We start from the raw sequence: 9,116 nt of genomic DNA, 5'->3' as shown, positions 1-9,116 counted from the left end.
GGTTTGAATGGAAGCACAAACAAAAATAAATTACCTTTTTGCTTTATTTGTTTTTGTGGAATATATTTGTTCTCTCTTTGCAATTTGTGTCTTTTTTTTTTTTGTCTATTTCTTATAGAGGGTTAGAACGATATTATTTATAGGCATAAATTACATGCCCTAAATTTCATGCATACTGTACCGTACGCATTTACATGTCTAGGTTAGGCATGTTTACCCTTTTGCATGTTGGCACGAAGGGAGGAGGGAGATTTGTGACTGCATTTTGAGGTCCTACTACCCCGTCCTCCATTTCAAAAGCTTGTACATGTGAGGGTAAGAGCGGGCAAACAAACATGCGACCCTGCCGGCAGACAGCTAGGAAGATCACGGAGAGGCAAGCAAAGAATTTTTATTATACAGAGAAATGCAAGGGGTGAAACAAGCGGTTATACAAAGAGACAAGCCGGGAGAGACAGACAGGTAGGCAGGAAGACAGAGAGACAGGCCGAGACAAACAGACAGTGCTCGTCCCTAGTTTGGTAATCTGATGGAGAGATTAGCAAGCAGGCAGCATTTGGGTCGGATTATCGAGTCATTAGAAAAGACTGGTGCTCTAGAGCCTCTCTCATGTGTTAATGTGGCTTTAGAGATCCTCAGCGCAGTCTGCGCAGATAGTCTAGATTGTGTTCAGAGTATATAGAGTAGATAGTCTTTCAATATGTAAATAGGACCACATAATTCTCCACAGATTGATTTATTTGTATGAAAATGTGTATCATTTGAGTGCCATATGAAATACAACAATCTTTATAACTGATGTTCTTTTTTTTTTTATTATTATTTTATTTATTTTCAAATTTCCCTGATTTAAAAAGGAAGATTTTTTTTTATTCTATTTTTTCTATTTTGGTAGAGGGACTAAGTGTTTATTGCAGGTTTGTCATGTAACACACAGAAATGTTCCTTTTTTTGTGAGGGAAACTAATCGATATAAATCTAATTTTATTTTTGAATCATCTGAATCACCACTTCATGTTATTCTAGGAGAAGTGCTGAAATTTATTTATACATTTTTATCAAAAATTTTGCAATTCACCACCTATCATCAGAATTTATTTTTATGTAAAATACTATTTAGCATTTTTATTGAAAGCTCCCCCCCCCCACACACACACACACAAAAACAACTTCATCCGAGTGTTCAGCAATGACACACAAATTCTGGCCTAGAGGCAGGTGAACCAGAAGACAAACGAAGGATTCTATGTCAAATGCATCAGCACTGTCTAACTGTATACCTAGATAAGCTGTTGCATTTAGCGCAGTAGGTCAGTTGACAATACAGGGGTATATGGCCTTCATGCACTTGCAAATCATACAGCGGTGATGTTCAGTGATGAAGGGATTTAGACAGGATCAGGAGGAAGCCAGAAAGATTGCGTGCATGTGGACGTCTTCGTAGGGGAATACATGCTTCAACAGTAGGTTATGTGGATTGAAGGTATTTACTCTGTAAATATAAGTGGTGATAAACACAGCTCAGCTGTGCGTGTGTGTGTGTGTGTAGTTGTGCCGGGGGTGGGGGTAGCTGGGTAGTTCATTGACAGCTGATCAATGCTGCTGACACTCTGTGTCAGATGTGCTGATATGGTCCAGTGACCGCAATATCAGTTTCAATTTCACTAGAGTGGGCAATGGAGCCTCTGATGAGCGTGTGCGTTTACGTGTGCGTGGCCTGTAATATTTCTGAATGCAAGAAATATATATGCGTGCATGATAATGTGTCAGCAAGAGGACCTTTTTTTTTCAATGCCACACTGACCAGTCAGTTCTTGAACGAGTCTTCATAGCTTGTAACTTTGCTTCCACGTCAAACATATGCATGCTCAGTCACTCTCACACACATGCAAACACGCACATCTGATCTGTGTTCCCAAAAACCTTCCCTTCTGCTGCTGCCTCTGCATACACCATGCCCCAGTTCCCCACCCCCATCCTTTTTGTCAAATAAATTGCTATGTGACCTACTTCCCATTTTGCACCATTTCTCTCATGTTCAGATATTATTGTTTGAACATGGGTGATTTGCTTTGGGGCATACAGTATCAAAGAAAACACGGTGTATATAATATGGGGAATACTGTACTGTAAAGTGTAATGAATGAAATGTGTTTTTAAAAGATATGGAAACGTTCATATCAGCGGTGACATTTTTTTTTTTTTCCGAATCATGATTTGGTGTTGTTGCAGTGTGGCAGACATGTTATGAGTTTTTTATTATTATTATTATTATTATTAGGCTTTTGTTTTTAAAATTTCCCTTGTATGATTTGTAATTAAAATACATGGTTCACGTATTTTCTGATTAACACATACAATAATATTCACAGCCCTCATAATAACAGGATGTCTTTGTGATGGTCATAGACTGGGGAAATAAGGTAAATCAATTTTGCAGCCTAGTTAAGCAGAAAGCACAGTGGTAATTTTCAGTAATAAGCATGGCTAATTCATTGGACCACATTGCATTTATAACCCAGTAAGGTCTGCACTAGTTGGCATCCTGTATTCCGTTTGCACTTGACGTGCATTTTTAAAAAGCTGTTCATGAGGAAGGGGATCTTGTGGCCCAGCACTGTAGATCCCAGATATCACATGTAGGCAGATTATACAGCGGCAAGTGTTAGGAGGGTTGCAGTAACTTTTTATTTATATTACTGTACATTTTTGTACATATAATTTCATGTATTACACAACTTTTTCTGGTTCCACAGATTTTATTTCAGCTAATATGTTCAGTCATAGTTTGGACATATTCAGGCACATCTGATCTCCCTCACAAATTGCACAAGGATTATCACATTTCTCAATGTTTCTTATAATTCTTGTTCAACATTTTGAGCTTTTTACACTATATTACATTAGAATAGCAATGTGTGTAAGTTTGTGTGTTTGTGGATACCTTTATATATGAGTGCCAATGTGTGTCTTCCAGATCAAGGCCCCATCCTGCCTTTTCCCAACCATGCAGAGATGGCACCGGAGACCACACTGACCCTGATTTATTGGGATCAGAATCCAGATGACAGCAATTAATTTACATCCATTAACTACATCGCTCGCTCTCTCTTTCTTGCTCTCTGTGGACATTTTGCACTCTCGCACAATCACTTTGAACATTCTTAGCTTATTCCCTCACTCTCTGACTTTTTCCTTTCTCAGCATGTTCTGTCGCTCTCTCTCCTTTAATCAGTCACTCTCACTCTAACAGTCACTCCTGCATCATGCTGCTCGTTTCGCTCAACGTACCGGGATTCCTTATTCCTAATCGATGAAGAAGACCTTTAGCATCCTGTCCTACCTCCATGCATTAAGGAGTGCTGCATAAACAATAATGTCATAAAGTTCATATTATATGTATGTGTGTTTGTGTAGTGTAGTGTGTGTGTGTGTGTGTGTGTGTGTGTGTGTGTGTGTGTGTGTGTGTGTGTGTGTGTGTGTGTGTGTGTGTGTGTGTGTGTGTCTCTTGGAGGCACGAGGAACCTCCGGCTGGCTGGGAATCATATAAATGAACCCTATAAATAATCATTATGTTACATGTACTCAGATTTTTTAATAAGCAAACAGACTATCTGTGTAATCGGAACAAATTAAACAGTGCTCAACAAATTGGCTGCCTATGATTACACAGGGAATTTGACATTAACATTATAGGCTCAGCATCTTGTGATCATTTCAACGGATCCTCCATGTCGTTTTTTCATTAAAACATCCAACTCATGCAGGTTCTCATGCTCAAGGGTCTTTCTCTCTGCCCCTCACCATAAGACACTTTATTGCTGGCCTACATCTCTCACCGCCTCCCTACCTCTCACTCTCCATTCTACTAGTTTCTGTCTGCCAAGTGCTTTTTCCTGGCTTTTCAACTCAAGAAAGGAGACTTTGCTTGAGGGAGAATTTGCCATTTATTTCTAGAGACAAGAAAAAAAATGAAAGGGGGCTTTAGCACTTTGTATCTTTCCCCCTTTTTTGTCTTCATTCTCTACGCATCTGTGCTCTCTGCACCATTGTGGAGTCTCTTCATCCAGCTTGGGCCTCCATTCCTTTACTCTGTCCTCGGGGTGAGAGGAGAGCGCGTCCGGCTAAATGCACGGGGGGTTGGGTGATTGGGACAGAATAGTGAAGGATGAATTCTTTTGACTCTAATATAAATCCCTCGTCCAGATGAATTTAACAAACTATCATGGACGTGCACAAAAGATGCGCACATATGCCATTACACTAAATCCTCATGCTGTATCCACACTTTCTATGTACAGTTATATATTACTACGTGCTCATATGCAAACATATGCAAGCAAGCATTCAATTTTAGCATAGTGCATGCACAGAATTTAACATTTGCCTAATTCCAAATGTATTCTAAAAAGAAAGACAATGCAAAAATCCTTTGCTCACATTTCTTAACCAACATAGCTTGGGGACAGGTTCTACCAGTATCTGTTTAAGGATTGGCTAAGGATGTGGTGCGGGAGGAAAAGTTGCAGTTGGCAGCAGGCGGAAAGACACTGCAAAGGGAGCGGGGGTTTACAATAAAGGATTTTAAACCAAAGCCTCTTTGGTAAAGAGGAGGGAGGGAGGGAGGGAGGAAAGAATGGGGCTGTCGGGTGGTGGATAGATACAGGATGACACAAGGTCCAGATTAACCCTAATCTCAGGCCTGATGGTTTAGGTGAGGCTGAAGGACTGTAGGAAGCTATCCCATGCCAGGTGGTCATGAGGAGGTTAAAACTTGGAGGGGGGGCACTGGGAGGATGAGGATGGGACAGGGTGTTGCTAGGGAAGTCAGAGAGAGAGAGAGAGAGAGAGATGCAAGTGGAATTAGGTATTTCAATATCTCAGCCTTCGTGTTTTATTCAGAAAGAAATAAAACCCAAAATCCAAAATGACTGACCAAAGACAGAAACAGAGAAGATGTTAGGGATCAGGGCTGGGGGTTGCAGAGCTAGCAGAACAGCAGGCACTGTGACGGTGGCTGCAGGGTGATTGGGTGGTTGGTGCATGGTGACAGTGGCACATGCCCTGGTGCATGGGATTAGAGAGACAGTCAGTAATCTGCTGTTTAGGCTGTATGTAGGGCAAGAGTGGCTTAGCATAGCCACTCTTAGCACGGGTGGAGCACCAGAGCAGGAGGGGGAAGAAGTGGACTGGCATTATATAGCTGCACTCAGCTTGCTCGGATAACCTCTTGCTTTCTCTGCATTTATCTACCTCTTTCCTCTCCCTTTACATGTATCTTGCATATAGCAGCCTATAATATCAAAAGTTCTACCTGCCATTCTGAAATGTATGAAAATGCAACAACTAATGAGACAATGATTTGGAAGGACGAGGAGAAAAGTCGGAGTGGGGCTATTTCACAAATTACTTAAAAGTTGAAGTGAGGGGGAAATATCTGTTCTATAAATGTGAGGAAAATAATTATTGTAAGAGGAGATTGTAAATCCTATTAAACAAAATACACACAGTGAATACACCCTGCTGTCAGTGGTGGAAAGTACAGTAAAGTAATTAGACAAAATTTGGAGTACAATTAAGAGCACATCATTTCCCAGACTACCAAACTATACTGTATATGCAGGTAGGGCTCAACGAGTTTATTTTATAAAAGGAACAGACATCCAACAGATCTGATACAATAAAGTCGGAAGGGTGCAGGTAAGGATCCAAGAGAAAGATAGAATTCATGTAGAGCAGAGCTTCTCCTCCTACTCATGATAAATATTAAAAATGGCTATTAAATTTAAAATGTAGTCCCTAAAACCTCCCTGCAATACTGTGTAAAGCCCCTCAGTTGCAGGCGCTCTCGAGATTACAACAATTACACTACAAACATTTTACAATGAACCAAAGTCACTGAACAAATTAAATCTAATTATTTGAACCACTGAAATAACAAATCTAAAACTCACAATAGAATGATATGCTATATGGCTCGAAAGAGAGACTACAAATTGGCAAACTGCCTCTTCAGAAGCTGAAGCACATGCCGACCGAGTATAGACTCAGTGACCGTCAAATGAGAAGAATACACAACAAGACTAGGTCAAAACCTAGTATATGGCTGGACTGCCCTTTATCTGTTTGCTTCTCTCCTACACTCTGTGCTCACATATAAAGCATTTTAATGCAGCCAAATTCCACATAAACCTGTTCTCATTTAAATGTTTTTCTGGTCCTGTTGTCAGACAACGGAACAAGTATGATGGGCAGCATTTCAGTCACTATGAAATGCTGCCCATTAAGACTACATGTTAACCAGCAGTCACTTCCAAGCCATTTCCAAGCTGCTGCTCTGCAATGCAAAATTCCTGATTTTATAACCGTGAAGTAGTCTGACAAAATCACCACACACATAAGTTAAAGACAACGGTTTTTTCTCTATGATTTTTGCTATATTTAAGTGTAGAATGATCACTCAGAGAGAAAGTTAGAAGCTCATTCATGTCTGTGTCAGTTGCAGTGCGGTCAATCGACTAAGACCAGAGAGAGGTGTGCTCTCCGACCTCGCGCTCACGGGGAAATACTTGTGACACTCTTCTACGGAAAGTAGCTTAGGTTCGTCCAAAACAGTCGCTAGACTTGTTGATAGTTGCTTTTGTAAAGAAAACTCACTAAAGGGGATTGAAAAGTTGGTAAATCTATCAACAAAGGCAGAAAGTTGGAAACACTGTCTGTAAGCACCTCGCTCATGACGCAATAGAAACTGTTTCCACCAATTCATTTTTGAAAGAGCAACGGCCAGGGGTGTAATGTCGGAACTCAGTCTCACAGCATTCGGCTGACCAACGGTGCAACTTTATCATGCACTCACCCAATAAGTCATGGACACTCACGTATATAGGGCTGGCCCCACTGTTGCAGTCCAGCCAGAACGATATGGCTGCCCAAACAGGAGTGCATACAGTTTGTAATTACTGTTGGACAGGAAAGGTTGAGACAGAGATGCACTTCCTCCTTCACTCTGGAAAGAAATACAATTTACAGAAATTCACATTCATCTGTCATGACTGAAAATAAGAGGGCAGTTTATAATATATATCAGCATTTTTTCTAAAATATGTTTTGGTTTGTGTCCACTTGGTATACTCTTTGATGATTAAATGATTCTCCATTTTCCAAAGAGCCAAGTGATTTATGTCAAGTGAAGTCAAGCATGGGCCAATCAATGAATCAAAATTTGTCAAGTTGGTTTTTCCCACTCAGGTCTATGAATTGATACAGCGTTGTTTCGAATATGAATCCCTGGAGAGCACCACATTGCTTTTAACTGACTGTAGCTTCAGCCAAGCAATCAAACCCTTTGTTTTTTCACACCATCCCACAATCCCACCTGCTTCTGCGAGACAATGGAGGACCCTTTGAAAACAACGAGGCGGCATGATTTATTATTCTAATTAGGCGAAGTGAGACTTTAGTAAAGCCACAATTACACTAAATCGCCAAAACAGTTTTCTGGTTGGCTGGCTCCTGTTCTGTTCAGATGTTAATCAGAGGCAGCTATTGAGTCGAGGTGCAAACTGCTTGTGAGTCACGGTATTGCTTTGTAATATCTTCAACAATCACAAAAACAATCAAACAAACAAAAGCTAAAGTCCTGTACTGAATTACAAATAAGGATTTTGGCTTATTTACTAAAATTGCATCAAACTGTCTTAACCAGGTATGTAAAGTACAGCTTTCGAACCATCTCTAAGTCAAACAGAGGGCTTAAGGTGCCACGATACCCAGTTAAAATCTACTGCAGTGTTTAATTCCAGGTCATTTCATAATCTCTTTGATACTCACTCACATCTGCACATCTCTTTGCTCTCACTCACTGACAATCAAACAGCTGCAAGCTGGCATACGCACTAAATCCTCCGGTACAACACACAAGCCACACACACGACCATATGCAATCACCCGCCGTACAAATACACTACATACACAAGTGCCCATTACAGAGCAAGCACACTGTGGTGCACACACGCTCATGTGCACTCACATGCAATCACTTAGGCATGCGAGTGTACACACACACACACACACACACAAACACACACACACACACACACACACACACACACACACACACACACACACACACACACACACACATACACACATACAACACTTCTACTCAAACTGCTACTGCACTCATGCAAAAAAAAAAGGTTTTATTCACCACAGATATTCTTCTGAATTAAAAGTAGATCCTTCCTCCATCACAGCTTACAGCCGAGAGTCGCAGAAATACTAAATTCATTGATCATTTGTAAGAGGTATGCACACATACATTCACAGATGCAGACACATGCACAGGGAGGAAATTAACACACATTGTGGGCTCTCTGTGTGTATGTGGTTTCCATCCATCCCTGTGGCTCTCATCACCTTTTCGTACCCTCCTCCCCTTTCCTCTTCCTACATCTCCACACACCCACAAAACATCCCAATCATCCTGCATCAACAGGCATGTGAACCCAGTGTTCAGTTCATCTTTCTTTCTCTCTCTCTCTCTCTCTCTCTCTCTCTCTCCCTCCCTCACTTTCTCTCTCTCTGCCTGCTCTATTTTCATCTATGTGCCTCCACTCTCCTAGCTTTCGGGTAATTACCTGGCATTTGCATTGCAAAGTCCCCTGTGCCGCCCTCAGCTCCTCCGCAGGTGATTGAGCTTCATTTCCCCAGCAGATAAGAGAGCGAGAAAGAGGAAGAGAGAGAGAGGAAAGGGGGATTGCAGCAGGGTGTGATGTTATTCTGGTTTAGAGGATATAGGAACCATGCCCTGAATTCTTTGTTAATGGAAGATTGGTTGGTTCAAAGCATACACAAGAAGTTCCCACACTTAAATAATAATCCTCATTACTAACACATCACTTGGTCAGACTTCAATTGAAATAAAATCCAAGAGCAGTAAAATCACTTCTGAGTGTGACCTGACTAGTGCATGCCTGTGACCTTTTTCAGATTATTCTTGGTATATTATTTTGCCTTTATTTGACAGATTACCATAAAGAATTTTGCATGTCAACCAAGGAAGTTGCAGTTATGGGGTAGGTGTCTTTGAACACTAGACGACCATGATTCATTCT

This window comes from Xiphias gladius, chromosome 10 (genome assembly GCF_016859285.1).
Source record: "Xiphias gladius isolate SHS-SW01 ecotype Sanya breed wild chromosome 10, ASM1685928v1, whole genome shotgun sequence".
Taxonomy (NCBI): Eukaryota; Metazoa; Chordata; class Actinopteri; order Istiophoriformes; family Xiphiidae; genus Xiphias; species Xiphias gladius.
This window is presented reverse-complemented; position numbering follows the sequence as displayed.